The 23,480-nt window shown below is 40.1% G+C and overlaps 2 long non-coding RNA genes and 1 pseudogene across 7 annotated transcripts in view; 2 read left to right on the top strand and 1 right to left on the bottom strand.

The window, feature by feature from the left end:
• Nucleotides 1–23,480, top strand: part of LOC101789269 (uncharacterized) — an 872,528-nt gene that overhangs the window by 784,467 nt on the left and 64,581 nt on the right. The window contains exon 4 of the long non-coding RNA XR_010047764.1: nt 16,953–17,023. This is a non-coding gene — a long non-coding RNA (uncharacterized LOC101789269). The remainder of the gene's footprint in view (nt 1–16,952; nt 17,024–23,480) is intronic.
• Nucleotides 11,296–23,446, bottom strand: LOC106029213 (uncharacterized). 6 transcript variants are annotated; one of them, XR_010047768.1, is made up of 6 exons: nt 23,329–23,446; nt 22,365–23,205; nt 21,373–21,449; nt 20,523–20,551; nt 18,436–18,563; nt 11,296–11,473 (listed from the first exon to the last, which is right to left on the bottom strand). It is a non-coding gene; the product is annotated as an uncharacterized LOC106029213 (long non-coding RNA). The 6 variants fall into 6 exon arrangements; XR_010047767.1 differs by having other exon boundaries at nt 22,365–22,395; nt 23,083–23,442; XR_010047769.1 differs by having other exon boundaries at nt 22,365–22,395; nt 23,329–23,430.
• On the top strand, nt 12,246–12,348 carry LOC111753565 (small nucleolar RNA U3; annotated as a pseudogene).

Below are 23,480 nucleotides of genomic sequence, written 5' to 3'. Positions count from 1 at the left end.
AAAAGGAAAAAGACCAAAAAAATGTATTTATGTCCATTGGAACCACTTTAGAACTTCTCTGCCATTTCTGTAAACAATAATGTAAATAATTACATGGAAATGCTAAATAAATTTGTAGATTTGCCACAAAAAGTGCTGCATTCCCAGCTAAACTTGTACAAGTAAGCCCAAATTATATTTTGGTCAAATATATTTGCTTATATATAGCAATTGTACATATACATATACAGAGAGATATAATTTTTTATACCAGGAATCAAACTCACAACCTTGCACTTGCCAGGTAGGGGCTTATGCTGCTGAACTAAATCCCTGGCCCCAATTGTACATATTTATGAGGTACACTGTAAACATTACACACATCTGTACAGTGTGTGATAATCAACTAAGAGAAATTAGCATATCCATTGCCTGAAATGCCATCTCTTTATATTGGAAATCCAAGTACAAATTCTGCACATATTTTTCCAGATTTATCCATAAATATGCCATGTTTCCTGATGCTATTGTAAAATGTATTTTAACTTCAATCCCCAATTATTTATTTTGTTATGTGGAATGACAATGATTTTGACACATGCACATTTTCAAGTTAAGAAATTTGAGCGGCAACTATGTGGTATGTACACTACTACATATAAGGAGTGGCTAAATACACAATAGAAACAAAGTTTTTCTCTATTTAAGACTTCAGTTGACCATAGACTTGATCAAATAGGCAATATAAATTGGATTTGAGGGCTAACGATTCAGCTCAGTGCTAGAACAGGTATGTGTAAATTCTGTAATAAACCATGGGATAAAATCAGACTCAGAGATTTTACTATGTGGAATGTTCATTACTCTGTGAAACTGAAAAGAAGCATGCAAATGACTATGCAAAGTGCATTTCAATGGGCATTGAAAGCAGTGAAATGCTTTCCATTAGAAAGTGCTTTCTCAGTAGCTGAAGATTGTGCAAATTAGGCTAAGTAATGAGTTCAGGGTCAGCCTGAAAGTAATACAAAAACAAAACAAACAAAAAGCTGAAAGGTTGATGTGAATTCTAGTAGACTGGTTCACAAACATGGATGTACACAAGTAAGTTCCAAAAAAGTGGCCACAAGAAGAGTCAGGATTATCAAGATAGAACTTTCTTTTGGTCTGGTTACACTTCCCTGTGAAAGACGCTGTATCAGACTGCAACTGCTCCTGCTTAAAAAGAAACAATTCAGCTCCATCGCAGGTTGCTTTTCTTCAAACTCACTTTGCAGAAGTATACCCCACACTGTGATTGAAAACCAGAGGCCCGTGTATCCACAGCGCCACCTAGCATCCAACAAAACGCCTATATACAAATTTAACAAAAAGTTTGGCAGGGGCTGGGGGCGGGGGGTGCAAGAGCAAGGAGTCACTGTATGTAATCTGAGCAAGATTTTTTCTTAAATTATTTCAAAACAGGGGCTGGGGATTTACCTCAGCGGCATAAGCGCCTGCCTTGCAAGCAGGCCGTCGTGAGTTCGATCCCTGGTACCGATAAAAAGGAAAAAGACAAAAAAAAATTATTTCAAAACAAAAGAAAAATCATTTCAAAACAAACATTACACACAATTGCTGCAGAGACAATGTGATTCATGATTCCATGTAAACACATAGGGAAGTTGGCCCATGCCCACTTTGCCTGGCACACACATAAAGCAAAATTGAGGCCGGCATGGTAGTGCACGCCTGCAATCCCAGCACTCGGGAGGACTGCTGAGGGTTCCAGGCTAGCTACAAAAAAAAAAAAAAAAAAAAAAAAAAAAAAAAAAATTGAAAGGTTGATGTGAATTCTAGTATACTGATTCACTAACATGGATATACACAAGTAAGTTACATGGAGACGTACATATTTCATGTTGGGGAAGCTTGATCAGTGGACTTTATACAATGTGACTTTTATCCATGGGCAACGGTTTCTGAGTGCCTCGACATAGAAATCATGCTCTTTTCCAGTCGCACTATCGGTAATAAAATGAGCGGTATCTCTCGGGCTGTAGATTTGCAATAACACAGGCTAGCCGAGCTTATTCACTCCGTGCTGCGAGGCCAGTGAAGCCTCGTTACCCACAATCAGATCGGCGCGGCATTGAAGGCGGCAACCTGATCCGACCGGACCAGGAAGTGCGCCATTTTTTTGCGCCGCGGGGACGCCGGCAGCGCGGAGGGCGAGTCACGTGGTGCGTTGGTGGACGGAGGCCCGCAGGGACCTAAATAATCGCGGCCGCTGAGCGGCGCTCTCAGCCCTCGCGGTTAGGTGTTTGGCGCTGAACCCGGTCAGCTTTGTAGCGAGCCCTGCAGATTTCTTAGTGAAGTCGTAACCTACTGAAGAAAGATCTCTTCCTTGTGCTTCCTGTTGTCATTTTGTTTTTTCTGTTTGAAGTTCTACTAATCTAGAAATAGGCGATGGATTTTATGTCAAAAAAAAAGTTTCTGCAACACCAATTTTTGTTTTATAAAAACATTAGCCTGAAACCATAATTTTATGCCTATCCTTTTCAATATTAATGATTTTCATTTTATGTTCTTACATGTATGTGAAATATTCAAATATATTAATCATACTTGATTTCAGTGTCATTTTTAAAATACATTCTTTTTATTTTTTATCCTTAAATTTTTCTATTGATTGTCAATTTTTTTTTCTCTTCCCACATAAAACCTTTAACAGGAGATGACTTGTGGAGCTTCAAGTCTCTGTGCTTAATTGCAAAATACCACCTTTAGGGCTCGGGATTTAGCTCAGTGGCCCAGCATCTGCCTGGAAAGTGCAAGGTCAGGAATTTGATCTCTGGTACAAAAAAAAAAAAAAAAAAAAAAAAAAAGATTAAACAGTAAAATGCTACTTTTTTACTTTAAAAAAAGGTACAAGGTTAAAAGAAATTTGAGTAGTATGAGAATAGCTGCCAGACCTTGCTTTTTTATAACCGATAATACATTCCCAGGATCCCAAAATTGTTTTTGAAATTCATCCTGCCTGCTCATCTCCTATGCTACTCTTCTGGTTCTGGGTCTCTCCTCTCGTCTCCTGCCCTCGCCTCTCTTTCCTTCCCCTCTCCTCTCTTCCATTAAATTCTCTTCTGTTCCTAGAAAAAAACTCTTCACACTCCTTAACTTTTTTTCAGGGCGCCAGTTACATTTTCATCTGTGTTAGCCGTTTGGACTCTCAGCCAGTTGGACAGATCTTGAGATTGAGCATGAAATCAGGTTTAGATTACATCTAAATGAAGGGCCTGGGGAAGTCCAGTAAAGATTTATTCACACCCCAGGCTTTGAAAAAACAAGATAATTTCTTTTTTATCAGTATATTAAGTTTCTTGGTACAATATAGATAGATATAATTATCACAGTCATCATAGGGAATCTGTACCTGTCTTGATATATCTTGGTGCCTCTTTTTCTCTCATTCCCCTCCCCTCCCTTCAACCCCTCTTCCCCTCTAATAAGATGAAGAACACAAAAGAATTGGAAAGATTCCTAGATGCATATGAATTACCAAAGTTAAGCTATAAAAATTCTAAATAACCTAGTATCAGTCAATAAAATGAAAATGTAATTTAAAACTTACTAACAAAGAAAAACCCAGGTTCTCATGGGTTCAGTGCTGAATTCTGCAAGAAATTTAGAGAACAACTAATGCCACAACCAAGTAGGATTCACCCCAGGGATATAGAGATGATTCAACATATGCCAATCAATAAATGTAACATATTATATCAACAGACAAAAACAAAAATCACATGATCATCTCAATGAATGCATAAAAAGCATTTGACAAAGTCCAACACCCATTCACAATAAAAATATATCTAGGGGCTGGGGATTTAGCTCAGCAGCATAAGCACTGCCTTGCAAGCAGGTGGTCATGAGTTCGATCCCCGGTACCGATAAAAATGAAAAAGAAAAAAAAATGTTTCAAACATTTTTTTAAAATTAAAAAGAAAAAAAAAAAAAATATATATATATATATATATATACAGAAAACTGGAATAGATAATCTTTATCTCAATCTGATAAAAGCCACCTCTGACAAACTACCAGCCAATATCATACTAAATGTTGAAAAGCTGAAAGCTTTTACTCTAAAATCAGGAACAAAAGGAGGTTGCCCACCGTCCTCACTTCTATTCAGTGTAGTTCTGGAAACACTACCCAGAGTAATTAGAAAAGAGAAAGAAATAAAAGGAATAAGGACAGGAAAGGAAGAAGTTAAATCATCATTATATACAGATGACATGACACTCTACATGGAACACCCCAAAATTCCACCAAAAGACTTCTGCAATTGTTTTTTGGTACCAGGGATCAAACATAACTTCTAGATGAATAACCAAATTTAATCACATAATTGCATATAAAGTCAACATGCAAAAACCAGTAGCATTCCTGTACACAGACAAAAAAAAAAACTCACCAAGAAAGAAGTCAGGAAAACCACACATTTCATAATAGCATCAAAAAAATGAAACACTTAGGAATCAATCTAACAACGTAAGTAAAAAATCTCTACATGGAAAATCACAGTACTCTGAAAAAAGGAGATTTAGGAGAATATCAGAATAAGGTAAGGTCAATTCTGATCCAGTAATTTAGTCAGTTTCTGGCTCACACAAAACAATACAACCACAAAAGTCATGGATGTTTTCTTATTTTTGATATTACTTCCGTATAAGAGTTTTGTAAATTTTTAAAGCAATATGTGAGCTTAGAGAAACATAAGGAACCATCCTGTGAAGACGGTGATGGCTGCTAAAACTTTTTATTTGATGCTGTCATTGTTTTCATATATTCTTGTCTACTTTTACTGGCATTATGTTAATTTTTTAAAAAGAGGAAAAATGTTGATGGTAACAAAAAAGAAAATGAAGAAAAATGTCAGAAATTTATGTTCTACTCCCTTTCTAGTCGTTGGGGTTTTTTTCATATCTTATAAAGTACATTCATATTTATCCTGCATTTCTTTTTCTGTCAGTGTTTGGAATAAAAGTAGTGGTTGTTTCTGTTAGGTTTGTTCTGAAATAGAAAATACGTGTCCTCGGGATTTAACTGATATTTACTTGACAAAATGGTAGTAAATGTATTTACAATTTTCAAAGAGCATTTAGTGTTGGAGTCTGGACACAAAACCGCTCCCTGGGGTCCCGAACCTTTGTTTTAGTTTGTCACCCTCACTCTGAGATGAATTCTAGCATATATTTTTTTTCAGTTTGCTAATGGTCAGAGGGCCCAATGTTGTCCACCAAAATGTAGATTTTGTTTCTGTTGTTGTTGTTGTTGCTATTTAGAATTTCGCGTGGGCTTATTGGCTATTTAAATACCACTGGGTTTTTTTTTTTTTTTGGTCTTTTTCCTTTTTATCGGTACCAGGAATCGAACTCACAACTGCCTACTTGCAAGGCAGGCGCTTATGCCGCTGAGCTAAATCCCCAGCCCCACCACTGGGTTTTTTAATATTTATTTGTTTATTTATTTATTTAGAGGCAGGTTTTCACTATGTAGTTCAGGCTGATTTTTTTGTCTGGTTTTTTTTTTAAGACAAGGTCTCATTGTGAAGTTCAGGCTGGCCTTGGGCTCACTTTGTAGCCCAGGCTGGTCTCAAACTTTCAAAGATCCTACTGCCTCAGCCTCCTGAGTGTTAGGATTACAGTAGTACACCACTACGCCTGGATAGGCTGATCTTTTTTGTGGAAAAAATTAATAAAATTTCTTAACAAATTAAAAGAAGTACAACAATAGTTAATGCACTACGTATTGTTATCTTTAAAGCAGTTACTTATAGTACAAGGCTTAGTCATAAGAAATTCTCCAAACAATATAAGCACAAACCTTTCTTTTCAGTGAACTAAGAAAAACTAGTAGTATGACTATCTTGTATTTTGTGTTTTCCTTTTCCCTTCCTTCATTTTCGCTTTCTCCCCCTCTAGTTCCTTTTCTTTTGAAGAATTTCTTCCCATTTCATAAGATCTACTGTATATTTTTGTCCTTATTTACCCTTTCAGTTTCCACACCAGGGAGACAATATGATGTTTACACATGTGAGTCTGATTTATTTCACTTATGAGTATGACCTCAAGTTACATCCATTTAGCTATAGATGTCTCAAGCTTGTCCTTCTTTAGGGTTGAGTAATACTCGGGTGTATAAAAGAACGTCTTTTTTAATCCATTCCCCAGTTGATAGGCATGTGGGTTGTTACCAAGATCTAGCTATTACAATTGTGCTGCAGATGGATACACATGTATCACTGTCTTATGGTATTTTTAGTTCTTCTGGAAAGATACCCAAAAAGGGTAGATCGAATGGGACCTCTAACCAGAGTTTTCTGAGGCATCTCCACACTAATTCCCACAGTAGTTGCCCCAGTTTACACTCCCGCCAACAGTAGAAAAGGGTCCCTTTAGCTTTGTTTCTGTCACAGAATTTTGCTGGGCCTCACCTAAACCCCTTTACCTATGTGTCCCCTGCAGCTGCATTCAGGGTACAACAGCAGAGTCCAGGTTACATGCATGGCGACTTTGACAACACTCAGTGCGACGCCCAGGCCCTGGTAGTTCAGTCTTTGATATCCTAGCACAGATGAGAGCCACATAGGTCCACTTGTGGAGACGGGAAGCTCTGAGTTCTTGAGGAGTTCCCAGAGCTCTTCTCAATAACTGCTTTCTGGCCGCAGCCCTCAGAATTTCCCGTTTCCATTGGAATGCAGATAAGCGGCACAGAGCGGCTCGCCATGGGCACAGAGCAGGGCCATGGGCACAGTGAGGCTCGCCATGGGCACATAGCAGCTCGCCATAGGCAGAGTAGCTCGCCATGGGCACAGTGAGGCTCGCCATGGGCACAGAGTAGCTCGCCATGGGCACAGTGAGGCTCGCCCTGGGCGCAGAGTGGCTCGCCATGGGCACAGTGAGGCCCTTTGTTCAGCACGGACACGCACAGCCACACAGGCTAGACCTACACATGCCATCGGGAAGACAAAGACATTCCTGCGCTTTCATTTGGTTCTGCAGACTCACTTAGCTGCCACGGTCACCATGGCAACTGAGGTCCTGGGGGTTGGAGCAGGAGAGTTTGGAGCAAAAGGAAAGAAAAGAAAAGATGCAGGAGGAGAGAGGAATTCTGCAGTCTCAGTTCCCTTTTCAGTGCTCTCATTAAAGCTAGGATTAGTGGACTTCTGGAACCTTCTCTGTGCATGACCTTGCTTACGCCTGGGGCTCTGGATGTTTTATGTTCAGGGCAGACGATGACATGAGAGACACTTCAAACAAAACTTGGTCTCCAGTTCAGTATTAACAACAGCGCACTCTTCCTGGACTCTCCCGTCTGCTGATTTTCAGAGTGCTGCAGTAAATGTCCAGTGCACACATCAGAACGGTGCAGTGGGCCCCGGGGTCAGCACCGGGCTGACATATGAGCAGCTTGGCTTATGATGCGGATTTTAGTTTTGTTATGACCAGAGTCTTGCGTTCCGACCCCAATGCCAGTCACTTGTGCTACCAGAAAGTCTCAGAGACAGATTTAAAGAGTTCTGGAAGGAACACGGCAACATTCTCTCCAGTGTGGGGTTAATCGAGAAATCCTGGGCAGTGTCACTCTAAGGACACTGGGATCTGCTGTACACAGGACAGACTTTGAGGGCTGGGCAGAGGAGCGTGAGCCTGCTGCTGACAGCCTGAGTTACAGCCAGCGCTCGGGGATGAACTGGGTTTGTCAGGGTTCCATGGCGGTGGGTATATTCAGCAGCAGGGCTCGGGATACTTACTCTGTCTTTCCTAAAAATGTATACTGTGACCTCGTTGAAAGAAAAAATATTATATCATACATGCCTACTAGTACTCTTGAAATACCGTATTTTCCCCAAATTAATCATTTCAGTATTCATGCCTTTCAATTCCTTTAGTTCAGGTATATTCTCAGGAAATTTTTAAGAATTTTTCATTATACAAAAAAGATGTGGTACTTTTATGCAATGGAGTACTCAGCCATAAAAAAGAAGGACACCCTGGAGACTTTTATAGGTAAATGGACACAGCTTGAGACAACACTGATAAGTGAAAAACTCAGATGCATGGGGCTGGGGATTTAGCTCAGGGGCATAAGTGCCTGCCTGGTAAGTGCTAGGTTGTGAGTTCAATCCCAGGTACCAAAAAAAAAAAAAGAAAGAAAGAAAAATCAGATGCATGTGAAAACATCATATTGCCTCACTAGTATGAGAAGCTGAAAATATATATATATATATGCAATATATAAATATATAATATTATATATATTATAGTTAAGATAGTTATACTATTGATTTTTTTTTCTCTGAGTTCACTGAAGAGAAATCTCTGCACTGGTCCTGTTCAGACAATTGAATGCAGATGTCTTATGCTCTGGGTGAATGATTTGGGGATGACAATGTGCAGTGTGTGTACCATTGTTGTTTCCTGATTGTTGTGCTTTAAAAGTTTGGAAGTTTTTTTCTCTTGGAAATACAGTGGATTTGTAAAAACAAAAAAAGAGAGAGAATTTTCCTTTATAATGATTCCTGTTATTTTCTTATTTGGATAATATGGCCACTAAACAGATCTCAGTAAACATTTTGTACTTGAGCTTTTCCATAAACTTCCTAACACATCCACAAAATACATGTAAAGACAAACAGGGGCTGGGGACTGAGCTCAGGGGCTGCGGATTTAGCTCAGAGGCTGAGGATCTAGCTGAGTAGCAGAACCCTTGTCTAGCAAACAGGAGGTCCCTCAGCACCAAAAACTTTAAAAGCTTTGAAAAAAAGATAAGCAAAGAAGTTTGTTCTGGGCTGTTTTGATTTTGCCTGAAGTTTATATAATAAGGCTTTTATATCGTCATTTGGAAACACTGTGTCATTTTATCCAGGAGACAAGCAGCATTGTAACTTTAAAATTATACTTAAGCAGACAGCAGCTTCTTGACACAAAGTTATCCAAGATTGTACAGCCTTTTGCTTTTCAAGGAAATTCACTTTTTAAAAAATCCCCCTGGGTCTAAAAGATACAAGGGGGCTGGGGATTTAGCTCAGCGGCATAAGCACCTGCCTTGTAAGCAGGCAGTCGTGAGTTCGATCCCTGGTACCGATAAAAAGGAAAAAGACAAAAAAAAATTAAAAAAAAAATAAAAGATACAAGAAGCCTGTAAATGAGTTTCACACACAAACTGCGTCTGTGCTTCACAAAAACTTGGCTCCCCTCTTCAAAATGGCAATACCAAGTGGGCTGCCTATCTCTAAACTCCAAACACACAAAAATACTACGTATTCTAATGAACCCCCTTAATGGCACCTGAAATTAGGAATTCACATGGATCACCCCTCTTGAAGACACCCCCAAGACCACTTAAAATAATCCCAACTGTGACCACAGCCCCCACTGAGGGCCCCCACTCTAATTTTCTAATTTGTGCATCACCTCAGCCTAAGAAAATCTCTCTGCGCTGTCACTGACAATGTCCTGCAGTTACTTTCTGTGATGTAAGGCAGTGAACCGAAAACCTACCCCGGGGGTTCAGTGCACTGAGGCCACCGTCTTCTCTTTGAGGGACTTTCTCAGACCCCGTTTGGCTATAAGAACATGACAGAGTATACACATAAATGTAGAGGGCTAAGAAGACATCCTTAAGGTGACAGTTTCACAGCACTGCTAATCTACAGTGCAATCATTCGCTGACCCAAACATGTTTATGCACTAGCTGCAAAATTCTGACTCTTGGAAAATTAAAGTCAGGGGTTTTTTTTTTTGTTTTTCGTTTGTTTTGTTTGGTTTGTTTGATTTTTGTTTTTCAGGACAGAATCTCACTGTGTAGTGCGAGCTGACCTTGAACTTGCTCTGTAGCCTACACTGACCTCAAAGTCACAGAGATACTTCTGCCTCAGCCTCTTGAGTACTGACAAAATCGTTTTGATGGGGAAACATTTAGCTTCCTTCAAAATATGTAAATTTTTTATGGATTTGGCTATATCCTATTTAATTACTAATTAACAGCCTCAGTGTATCCGTTATGTATGCCTTCTCCTCTATCCATTCTTCTCCAAATTTATACTGAAAATTGCATGGTCTAGTACATGTGCCATTGGAGTTGGCATTGCTACAGGACCCAATCAGGACTGTCATTCTCAGGCTATTTCCCAAGAGGGGGACCAGGACCTGCTTTGAGACAGAAAGTAGTCCCAAAATTGTCCTAATACTTTATCATGACTGTAAGGTTTACAAAATTTTGTCTTCTCTCTAATCAGCTCTCCAGACTGCACAAAATGAAATGAATGGCTTCTTAAAGCTATTTGAGGGCTGGGGATTTAGCTCAGTGGCATAAGCACCTTCCGGGCAAGTGCGAGGTCATGAGTTCAATTCCTGGTACCAGAAAAAAAAACTGTTTAAAAGTTACCTAGAATACTGGGATGGATACACAATAGAAGAAAGTATATGGAAAAAATAATCAAGCTGACTACAGTCAAATTATGTGAAATGATAAGAATTATATTGAGAAGGGGTTTTTTCTAAGTTACTACTGTATTTACACTTTGTTAACTTACTCGTAGGTGTATGAACACATTGCTGGTTTTCATGGCACCTAGTAAATGTAAGGTTCTCTAATGTAGCCAGAGCAAGTCTGCACACATCCCAGATCGTTCCCAATTTCAACTTGCAGGGGAGACCACTGTTCAAATCTTGGTGTTATTCTTTTCTAAAGATTTACTATGACTATAAAATGCTTATTTGGTTTCTTTGTTTCAGTGTGTGTGTGTGTGTGTGTGTGTATGAGAGAGAGAGAGAGAGAAAGAGAGAGAGAGAGAGAGAGAGGGAGAGAGAGAGTTTATGTGAATACACGTGACAATAATGGAATGGAAAATCACTCTCAACAGAACTCTGACTGCATGATGTGTATGTGTCAGAACTCTACCTCACTGCTTTCCTTTCATTGAGAAAAAGGTTGTGTCATACACGGCCATTTTAACTATTAAATAAGTAAACAAATTAAGGGTGTACTTTTTGAAATAACTAGTGTAGAACTGTAAAAGCCTCATAGAGCTGTAATAAGAAGTGAAATCCATCTCTCAAGTCACAGGACTGCATCTGATCTCAGTGTGGGGGAGTTCTTAAATCTGATCTTGTTCTCAGGCAGACGAGCCTGATGTATATTCCGTGAATGTGGCTTTCACAAGCTTGCCTGTTTAACCGTCTCTCTCACATACTAGAACAGAAGTAGATTTTTGTATTTAGAACATGCTTTCATGTACCTGAGACCCAGGACACGTTGAGGAGGAACAGATATTTTGCCTGCTGTTTATTGTTTGTTTTAGGGTTTCGTTCTGCTGCACTGCATGGCTACTAAATCTGGTCTAGAGCTCAGGCTTAGACATCCAGCTCTTCTCCGTGTGTTCTTCCCACAGTCCTGGCTCTTAGCGCAGAGCTGAGCTGAATATGCCGAGATTTTTCCAGCTGAGACACTGTGTCAAAAAAGAAAAAGAAAGGATTACAAAGCTGAAGCCTATGAACTCATAATGGAGAACATCAGGGAAAAAAATCAACTGAATAAGCAGAATGTTTAATTGTTTTTTCAGTTAAGTCTAACATCCAGGGCCCAGAAAAGCCCCGGGATGTCTGTCTCTCCTGAAGGAACTATTTCACTTTAGATCTTTGTGACTCAGTCACTAAGGCTAATGCACTGTGAATTAAATCCTCAACTATTAACTTGGGAGGTAGACTCTGGAGGTGTGAACAGTCAGTAAAACTGCAGTATCTCATCAACTACATAGCACAGAGTGAGGACTTTGGTCTCCAGGTGAGTAAGCCAGGGTGCGAGGAGGTACTGCTGGACACCAAAGATGCTGGCCTAACGTGGAAGGGCCACCACTCTGCCTTGCTTGACGATGGTCCTGTAACCTCACACTGTACCCCTCAGCACATGACTCACCCGTGAGTAGCCATGTTTTCAGCCTGAGCAGATAAGCTCTGACACTTGCAGGAAAGAAATCAAGGAAGGTAACTAACCACTTACTAGAGAAACAGACATTTGCTGATGATAAGGATACAAGAAACAAGTCTTACAGGATCCTCCTTCTTTCAGAGGAAATTGTGATCTGCTCTGAACAATACAAAACTGTACTAACATTATCTTAAAAGCAACATGCTGATCAGACCTTGCAATATGTGAACTCAGCCAAAGCCCTGGTCCAGTCCAGGCTTTGAGTGTGCACCTTCTGCTAGATTCCATTTGCCAAGGCTATACTTTCAGGGTCATTTCTATAGTATGTTACTAGAGAAGCTTCTCTGACTGTGTAGATTCCATCTGCCATGTTACAGGAGTAATCTGCACTATGGTTTTATTTTGTCGAGATGAGTAATGCACAAGATTTTTATATTCAGTAATAAAGAGAAAGGGAAAAGGCCAAGGACAGATTTTCTTTTATGAATATGCTCCTGTTGATTCCGAGAGATCTTCCATATTTATGATATCAAATGCACCTCTCCATGGACGACCTGGTCAGGTTATTGCCCAGATGTAAAGAAGGCTGGGACTTGCATTACTTTTCTGGAGAGAGGAAGCACCTCCAAGGGGAAGCAATGGTGTGGTGTCTGTTGCTTTGCACTGCTAATCCCGTAAAGTGACCAATACAGAGGAGAAAGAGGGCGGCAGCCGGGCAAAACCAGCATGAAAGTCTCCTAAAACTAACACATGTAAGGTCTGTGGCCTTTGCTGTTTATCTTGTATGCACGTTATTTCTGTCCATGGAAATCATAAAAATACCTCTCAATATCTTGTGTGATTTAAGTACTTTAACAACTCCAAATAATTCATCATGCATAGATGAAAAATAAAAGGCTCAATAATTATTAGCTGTTGAGTCATCTGAGACCTGGAATTTGTCTACCTAGATTGGTGAACAGGAGAAAAAAGACACACACAGAAAGAGCAGTGTGTTTTCTTTCTCTATCATGAAACTGGTTATCACTGTAGTGTTAGAGGAGTAAAGAGACATAGAAACTAGGACTTTGTTAAACATGCTTCTTTGCTGGGGATCTAGCTCAGCGACATAGCACCTGCCTTGCAAGCGCGTGGTCATGAGTTCGATATCCAGTACCAATTTTAAAAAATGTTTCTTTATGTAGAGCAACAAATAATTCAGAAGAAGGTAAGAGGGTAGTGTGCACACTGATAATTTACAAAAATGTGCAATGTTCATGGATGCGAAAGTCAGGTGAATAAAGAAATTGTGACAGATTGATAGGCTGGATTCATAGCATATATGTACAGGACACCAATGAAGAATTTTAATCTACAGAAAGACAAACAACTTATGTAGCTAAATTCAAGAGCAAAGAGAATGATGCAATATTTTATTCATTTTTACCACCTGAAAAGCTGACCCCTGCATGAGATATGCTGTGCTGTGGAGAGAGGGTAGCAGGTGCTCAGGGGAGGGATCGACCCTTCTGCCAGGATGCGGCAAAGAGTGGAAGGTCAGCCTCAGTGTCCCAGCATAAGGGCAAACATTACACAGTGTAGGAGCACTTGGAAATCTGTAGTAATCATATGAACATCAAACCAGGCATGGCAGCTTATCTGTAACCCCAGCACTTAGGAAACTGAGTTATCCAAGACCTGGAATTTGCCTACCTAGTTTGGTGAACAGGAGAAAACAGACACACATAGAAACAGCAGTGTATTTTCTTTTAGGAAACTGAGGCAGAAGTTCAAGGCCAGCATGAACTGCATAGGAGAACCCTGTCTCAAAAAGACAATAAATAGATAGAAATATAAATAAACATCTAAATTTTTTACATTGCTTATGCCTTACATGAGTTCTGAGATTACTACTGATGTGTATTTTTGGGGTGTGTGTGGGTATGTGTGTGTGTGTGTGTGTATGTGTGTGTGTGTGTGTAAAGCTAGATTTCAGGTCACACATGTAGCATGTAAAACTTAAGTAAAAAGAAATGAAGATTACCACTTAAAGTTTGCATGACTGACCTTCCCTAATATTTTGAAAAGCATGTGCTTTAAGTTATTTTAATGGCTTTTGAAGCTGTTAAATGAATACTATTGCAGTGATTAAAATTATGTGAACCTTTCCATTTTCATAGCAATGTTAAGTCCCAATTTCTGGGACTTCTAGGAAGAAACTGGAAAAATCGAAGACCAGAGGCTTTGCAGCCTCGGTGTAGCCCCTGAGCATAGAGTGCCACCCACCACCTCAGTCCCATGTCTCCTTCAGCCTCGGACCTCAGCGTGCAGCAGTAGTGCTCTGGCTGGTCAGGGTGCCCAGCATGCCCAACGCTGTCATCTCAGGCAGTGCTGATAACGGCCTGCAAGGAATTTTCTAGTCACACCTGCACCATATGCATGGAGCATGGCTGTTTTCATCCTCTGCATCCTTGCCTGTATCCTGTAGTCCTCTACCAACTGAACATTGTTAGGAATTCTGCCTGTAGATGGCAGAATTTGGGAAAATATCATGTCAGATCAAGCTAGCAAAATGCATGTGCATTTCTCTGTGGTTCCTTTAATGCATATTATATTCACTACGGAATTATAACAGCTGAACAGGGTGGCATGGGCCTGTAATCCCAGCACTTGTAAAGCTGAGGCAAGAGGACCGTCATGAGTTTAAGGCCAGCGTAGGCTACAGAACGAGCTTAAGGCTCCTCTGAACTATGTAGTAAAACCCTGTCTCAAAAAAAAGTTGTAACAATACTGGTTATTGCTAATAGCCTGCTTATAAAGAATGTAAGGAAGGCCTAGTACTGATTATGTGTTTTTCAAAACTCATGGTAAAAAAAGATATATACATTGTGCATTGTAAGTGCACCAAGAAGAAAAGAGGGCTGGCTGTAAAATTTGGAAGGTATAAACGGCTGCAGTCATAACACTAAACCCAATTTTCTTCTGCGGTCCCCACCACAGTAAGAAGCTCTGAAGGCCCAGACCATTTGCTCTGCTGTCAGGCTGACTGGTTGGTTGGTTTAGGCATTATATTTTACTGTGCACCCAGGCTGTTCTTATATGCCTGGGCTCAAGTGATTTCCCTGCCACAGTCTTCCTAGTATCTGGGACTGTAAACATGTGGAATTATACCTGGCTAGATTTTAGATAACTTCCAATTTATTCTCTGGAAAGTTTCCAAATATTCTATATTAATGGGCCACAATTACTTCCCAATATGCCATTATGCCTCACTATTTCAATTTTTAATTATTTTTGGTACAAGAAATAATTTTGAAAAAGTCAGGCTTAGACATATAACTACCTTAGAAAACAAATTTCTACAGGTAGAATATATTAAAGTCAAACCGTTCCATTAAGCCAGCTGTGGTGACAGACACCTGGAATCCTGGCCACTCAGGGCCTGGCGCAAGTTCAAGGCCAGACGGGCAGTGAGCAGTGTAGCAAGACCCGTCTCAGAAGCAAAATGATAAAACGTGTAGACGTATCTAGAATGCCCAAGAGAAAAAATCCTTCAAAATCTGACTAGTGAAAATTGCTCTAGAACTCTTTTTGAAAAATGGCATAATTCTCACCATGGCTTTTTTTTTTTTTGGATCTATTTATTAAATGTGCACAACCTAATTTTGAAATCTTATTAGGATAATTTAGCAATTTTGCTTTTATCAGCTATTTAGTAGCTCAGTCTATAGTTCCCAGATACTTTCCAAGATTGTATCAGCTCTTTATTTATATTTTTGGTTCTCCTATAATAGAAAGCCATGTGACATCAGGCTCATACGTCTGATTTATTTTACTTAATATTATGGTGTCATGTTGCATCCATTTTCCTACAAATAAGTGTAGCTTTATGACAGAGTCGTGCTCCATTGTGTGTTCATGCCACATTGTTCTACCCATTCATCTGTTGATGACACACAGGCTGCTCTCAAGACTCAGGTATTATGAATTCTGCTCCTATAAACAGAACATGCATGTGTCACTGTAATATAATGTCTGTAATTCTTTCCTCAAAATGGAATAGCTGGGTCAGAGACAGGCAACGGGAAGCAGTGAGGTGGGCCTTTCCAGAAGGGGGACCATGAGATGGACGGAAGAGATGGGAAAGGGAAGGGAATGAAAAGATGGATAAAGATGTCATGTACACGTACCAATTTCGCCCAAAGTTTTCACTGCAAATGTGTACTAATAAAAATAAAGGTTTCTTCAGCTCACCTGAAAACAAATAAGGACTATCAAAGCAAAAAATTAAAGGCTGAGGAGGAGGAGGCAAAGAACCTGCACACGGTGTTACTGTGGTGTCACCCACATGTGCCTTCTATGCTTTAAGTCCTTGCCTATGAAGTGATGCTCAGTACCATTGTGTGTAGGCACAAGGAGATTATTTTCCATATGCCTGGCAAGACCCAGGACCAGTGTCTTCTTCAAAGGTCAAGCACACTTCCCTTCACTCGTCTTTCTGCTTCTGTCCCCTTAGTATGCAGACTTTCTTCTTTCCGCCCAATGCTAGAGAGTGGCATTCTGTTTTTTCAGTTCCTCAGGGCCCTGGCCCTTTTCCTCAGCCCATCTATGTACTTGTTTGACAAAACCCAGGTTTAGAAAGAACCCTGGTAAATCAGTTTAGCAAAACACGTCCCTCCATCCTCAATCCATGATCATGTTCCCCAGCCACTGTCTTACCCCAGGTGGCATGTGTCACTCTGCTCCGTCTTCAGCAAGAATCCCATCGGCGATCCCAGCCAGAATCTCCTTCGTAACTGACGTTACTGCTTAGTAATTTTCCATCCACTAACCCCTATCCTGATCCCTAATTATAAGTTCCCACTTGCAAAGGATGTACTATGGACTGAACTCCATCCCTCCCCCTCGCAGTGTAAAATCCTGTTGGCGTGGTCCCTACGCCTACCTGTGGTGCTCCTGAACCAAGGATGCCTACCCTACTGTAACAAACATCATTTGATATTCTTCGTTTCCTTTCACAGATGATTTGAAGAATAGAGCTGAGGGTCCTGAATCTCCATGCAGGTGAGAGTCTCACGAGGCACTTGTCCAGGTAAGAATCCTCCCGTTCTTTCTTTGTTCATGCCAATAAAATCATGGGCTCAGTGTAGGTCTCGATAGTTTTTCAGTCAACAGTTTAGCACACATAAGCTGTGGCATGATGCAGCTCATGAAAACAACTGACTGCAGTGCTCAGCTCACATTAAAATTGATGGCAGTCCATTGCTCCATGCGTGTATCTTTGCATCTGTTACATAACCCCAGTGACACCTTCCTTTTTACCACGTTACACGTGAACAAGCTGAGACTGTGACTATATCCCTTCCTTGACATCATACCCTAAGGGTCAGACCTGAGGAATAAAGTGACATGAGACAGACCACAAAACTCACTTCTGGCCGTAAGTGCTCTCATCAGCCCAGAACACCGGGCATGGCTGGGGACAGGCTAAATATATTTCATCACACCTTTTCTCCCTGGTTTATCTTCCTGTCCTACAACACTGCAACTGGGCTTGTCTGCGGGCATTAGCCAGTACAATGAACTTAGGAGCTATTCCCTGGAGTAGCATGGGGGCCATGAAGGCACTGTCTGAGAGAACTTTTACTGTGACATTGCAGTCTCTGCTGCCTCACCTCCAGACAGAACCATTCTGACCTGAAGGCTAGCAGAAAAATGGCTAAAAATTCTTTTGGATGCTGCTAAAGCTGCTAGCCAGATCATCAATGCAGACTGTGTTCACGCAAGGCAAAAGTTTGTTGCTAGGCACTGGGATCCTTGGATGCCTGCCCAGTAGATTCATTTAAGTTTAGTTTGCATAAGTGGGTGAATTGTCATTTGTTCCTCTCTAGTCTCCTCCTCCATATGTGTCATTATTTTAAGTCCTTGGGGTTAATTTCATTTTTTTAAATTGTAAAAACAATATTTTTATAGTGCTAGTGATTGGATCCAGGGCTCTTGCATTACTAAGCAAGCACTGTACCACTGACCTATACTTCCATGCGCCCAAACACCAATTTTTAGCATCTAAATAGGGTACTAGACAACCACCCAAACACTGATTTTAGGTATTTACTTAACACAAAGTTGTGCACAGTGACTTCCGTGTGCAGCCAAGCCTCTTCTTTTTCCATTTCACCAGCACTCCTATAACCAAAAGACTGGCAATGGAGCTCATAGATCTCTCTAGTTATATTACTGGACGGGATCTTAGAAAGTTCCCCAAAGACAAGATATGTATGGCCCTCGACTCGGCCTGCTAAGTGGGCTCTTAATTCACATGATGGAAGAATTTCAGGAGGTAACAGTGATGTGCAGATTCATTAGGCAGAATTAGAAAGTAAGGAAGACTAGGAAAAAGAAATTGAGTGAGTGGAAGGACAGGTTCAGACTGGCCCACTCCACAAAGCACAAGGCCAGCTTTTATGGATAGCTCAGGATGGAGGCGGCATAGTAAATCATTACCTCAGTCCTGGTCCTTGTTGCACGGCTCTGGAGCAATTCTTAGCCTTGAGGAGTAGTTCATTCCCATGAGACAACTGTCCTCAGGAGGGTGATCTTGTCACAGGGTAGTCTAGGGGGCTCTGATTTTCCTAGAACCCAGATAATTGTAGTTTTAATACGATGGTGCGACAATGTCTAGTATTGATCTGGGCGATTTGGAACTGAATATTCTAAGCCTTGCAATTGTATATCCCTGTAAATCATGGAAATTATTACTCTTTATCTTGGAGTCTCGGTCTTAAAAGGAATTAGATAGGCTAGGTAAATTTTTTTGTGTGCTTTTTGTTTTTATCAGTACCAGGGATCGAACTCACAACAGCACACTTGCAAGGAAGGTGCTTATGCCCCTGAGCTAAATCCCCAGCCCCAGGGTAGGTAAATTTAAGGCTAATAAAATTTGTGTCATCAGTGTTTCCTTAATGGTTAACATTCTTACTACAGATTAAATAAGGAAAACAAGAAATTGGGGCCCCCTGGTCTCCTTTCTGCCTCTCTTGGTCTGGCCTACCTCAGTTGCCCCCAACCATTCCACTTTCCTCACAGCTGCAAGCCAGACCTCTGTAGGAGACTGCCTAAGACAAAGGCCAGCCATCCTTCCCCATCACCTTCTCCACACTCCGTTAAGCACCTGGAATCCTTTCTATTTCAAACACTCCACAAGACTAGCCAAAGATGCTGGCGCTGGTGGGGCACCTTGCACTCCAGGGGTAGCCTGTGATCCTCAGGCAGGCGGGCAGCAGGACTCCACATAGACCACCCAGCACCCTAGTTTCTCCCCGGTTACCCTGCAGCTTCCTGGCCCGATTTTCATTTGTAGTTCCTTGACCATTCAGCGATGCTGAGAATGTTTTCTTATAACTTTGGCTGTTTAAATGTCTTCTTTGGAGAAATGTCTGCTTAGGCATTTGCTGACTTTTAAGTCATGTTTTTGTCTTCTTGCTATTGTTCAATTTCTTAAGCATTTTGTTATGAAATTCTTTTCAGATTCAAGGTTTACCAATATATTCTGCCATCCCATGGGTTCTCTTCACTCTGATTCCTTTCACCTTATTTTTGCCTTTTTTACCTGTCTTTTTTAATATCATAATGCAAAAAAAAGCATCTCAGAAGCTTGTTCTCATGGAATTTATCCCGATCATCTCCTTTAGTAGTTTTTACTACATAACAGCCCTCTGATTACTTCATTTTTTGTCTTTCTGAGACAGGGTCTCTATGTAGTTCAGCTGGCCTTGAGCTCGATTTGTAGCCCAGGCTGGTCTCAAACTCACAATGACCCTCCTGCCTCAACCTCCCGAGTGCTGGGATTATAGGTGTGAGCCATCACGCCCGGATTCTGTTTACTTCGAGTTGATGTTTGTATATGGTTTGAGATAAAGGATGATGATTTTTAAAACTATCAGAAACTTATATGCAGAAACATTGTGAGTTTATTCCATGAAATGCACTGGCCTTTAGTAGACAGCAAATCCTTTTAGAGAACAATCAAAATAATGCTTATTTGACAATGCTTCCTTATCAAAAAAAACCTTTAAATAATCCTACTTCACTTTTGTTTCCTTATTTCTTTATTCCTCACTCATTTCTTATTCACGTTTTACTACTTGCATTTGAGTCTTTGAACCTTAGTTACGTACATTTATAGTGAAAAACTAGGAAATAAGCAGTTACAAACCATCTACCTATATTCCATAGACAAATTAATGAATATACTATTTTATAAATTCCAAAATCATATAGTCCCTACAGCAATAGTAAAAATTTTCAGTGTGCCTCTGACATGTATATTTGTCAACAAAACAGCTATAGTTCCTCTGCAATAATAAGCACAAAATAACCTATTTTTAAATTTATGTTCAGCCAGGCATGGTGGCCCACATCTATAATCCCAGGACTCAAGAGGCTGGGACTAGGAAGTTCTCAGTACCTAATGTTTCAGTATTTTAGTAATGGAGATATTCAATGAATATCCATCTTCATTTTATTTAGTGTAACTTTAAACATATAAGTTACCAGGGCCCAGGATTTAGCTTGGAGGCATAAGCACCTACCTGACAAGCATGAGGTCATGAGTTCAATCCTAGGTACCAAAAAATAAAATAAACATGTAAGTTACCAAGAAATAAAATAAACATATAAGTTACCAAAAAATAAAAAACTTAAAAAACTAAAGTTATCAAAAAGTTTTAGGAAACTATTTTTAAACACAGATATTATTAAAATTCTTTTTGTAAATAATTTTATAAACTTATAAATCTTACAAACTTTTACTCTACTTCTATTGTTTTAATTGCATTGAAAATTTCATGAAACATGAAATAAAGATAGCTAATACCTTATTTTTGCTATTGTCAACAAATCAAGAAAGTACACAAAAAGTCCAGAAGCATAGAATCTAACAAGCTAAACATATTTTTTCTTTCTTTTTCTTGGCATGCTTGATATATACCATGCAATTCATCTTTACTGTAAATTTTCCTTACATTACATGTATATTTTTACAATTATAAGCATCTAGCCTTGTGAGAATCCAGCTAACCTGAGCCCTGATCACTGACCCAGAAAAATGAAAATAAAACATATTTGTAAGCTGCTAAATTTCTAGTACTACAGAGTCTTCTATTAACTCTTTTCTCTGGGTGAATAAGGAAACAATTGTTTAAACAAAGTCTTCAGTGGAAACAAGACAAGTTTTTGGTAAGAAATGGAAGCACTGTGAAATCAGTGATGCTGGGCTTCTCTATGTTACATTTATATGCATGTTACTGCAGTACTTGAGAAGTTTCAGGAAGACACTGAAGTTGCAGACAGAGAGAAACACAGCAGAGTTTTCTTATCATTAGTAGTTACTCAGTTGGATTGTTAATACTGTAATATCAAATCAGGCATAGTGGCATGCACCTGTAATCCCAGCACTCAGAAGGCTGAAACAGGAGGATCACTTCGAGTTCAAGGCTAGCCTCGGCTACATAGTGACCCTGCCTCAAAAAGATGGAAAAATAATATTGTAATGGAAAAATCCTTACATGTATGAATCTTGTGATATTAGAAAGAAACCAGCATTTCTGACCAGAAATATAAGGCTTTCTTGGCAGAGAATCCAGATTGTTCTGATTAGTTTACCAACCTTGATGGATAAGTGTGTTTCTTCCAACCTTGACACAAAGTGTGTTGAATGTGTGAAGGGAAGGGACACTGAATTGTGAACACTGAAATGCATGGCAGTCAAGAGCACTTTTGGTCAGAACCTTGCTATAACATCTCTCCCCTACAGCAGATTTCAGTCAGGTACTACTAATGAAACACACATAAACACATTTCCCTGGCCCATAAGAGGAAATATTTCTGGTAAATTCGCTAGTGTGACCCTTCTTTTGCAACTCTTTAGGCCATGACTGTGTATCTTATTCCTGTGTATTCCTCTGTGCTACAGCACATTCCTGAGCTCATTTGCCAAGGGAGGTTAGGAAAGTTGCAGCCTATAACTTGCAATCATATCACCCTTAATCAAGCTATCACCTGCCAAATGAGTGTGCACCTTTGCAACCCAAGAGACTGCAGCATTTCACTGTTATTACAGCCACTGTGGCTGTAACTTCTATGGGATGGGCGACAGTCTACAGAATGTCTTCTGAGGAAGATAAAATGAAGATCTTCTGATGAAGATAAAATGGCAAACTTTACATTCTCAGTACTCATTTCAAGTCATTGTCTGAAAACCAAACAACTTCATGGCAATGGTAAAATGTTTACTGCTTGTAACTGCAGTGGAGGTGTCACTGAATACCATACAGCATGGTGTAATTATGAGGCTGCTGAACAGTGACAGCTGAGCTCACACTTTTACTGTTTTTAGTGTAAATATTACTAAAGAAAAAGATGCTGAAACTTACAGTGCATGTAGATGCAGTTGAAACTGACAATCTGGAAACAAAAAATAAGGGGTTTTTGTTTTTTGGGTATGTGGATCAAACTCACAGCCTTGGGCTTGCCAGGCAGGAGCTGGTGCCGCTGAGCTAAATCCCCAGCACCAGAAAACAGAATTTTTTTTTCCTTTTAACAGAAGTGGCTTCTCTCTATTGTTTCAAGAAAATAGCTTTCCTCTGCTGCAAAACTGTGATAAATAACTGGAGTATACGCCCTAAAGGAAATGTCCATTCTCTGTAAATCTCACTGCAAAGCATAACCAAGCTTAGGAGCATAGCGAAGTCTCATAATTATGGCCAAATATCACCGTTATCAGGGGAGATGTATACACAATGATCAGGAAATAAATACACACTTTAAAAAAAAATCTCTGAAATATCTATTTGCAGAAACCTGAGAAACAGAAAAGGAATTTGTTTTTGTCTTTTTTTCCTTTTTATCGGTACCGGGGATCGAACTCACGACTGCTTGCTTGCAAGGCAGGCGCTTAAGCCGCTGAGCTAAATCCCTGGCCCCCCAAAAAGGAATTTTGAGATTATTACAGCAAAGAAGTCGAACTGTAACATTAGATTTCACTGATATCAGTGCATTTTCTTGTAAAACCTAGTTTTAGCAAAGAACCCTGCTGTAACGGTTTTGTCAACTTGACTGAACTGACAAACACCTAGAAAATTAATATCTTACGTTACTTTCATTATTTAAAAAAATCGTATTCCTAAAGCCAAACACGCCTGTAATCCCAGCACTGTACGAGGTGAGGCAGGAGAATCTCGAATTCGAGCCCAGTTTAAGCCATTCAGCGAGCGCCTTTTTCAAAATAAAAGGGAGGGGCTTAGCTCAGCGCGGAAACTCGGAGTTCAACTTCCGGTAGGGGAAAAAGAAGTCCTATTCCGGGATTGGCCTGAGGAAATAAAGAAAACAATGGTTAACCATTTCTCCTGGCCAATATTACTGTAAAGGACCCATTCCGTGCTCGGGATCCGCCAAATTGTGCGAAGGCTGGAGTTGCCCATTAGCTCTCGCGGGCTGAGAGGAAACAGGAAATACGTCATCAACCAGCGCAGTTCGCTCAGCGGCGGCGC

The sequence above is a fragment of the Cavia porcellus genome, unplaced genomic scaffold (assembly GCF_034190915.1).
Source record: "Cavia porcellus strain 051 isolate PalLab524CR breed Dunkin Hartley unplaced genomic scaffold, mCavPor4.1 scaffold_6, whole genome shotgun sequence".
NCBI lineage: Eukaryota > Metazoa > Chordata > Mammalia > Rodentia > Caviidae > Cavia > Cavia porcellus.
The sequence above is the reverse complement of the archived record's forward strand: the minus strand, read 5'-3'. Positions and strand labels throughout refer to the sequence as shown.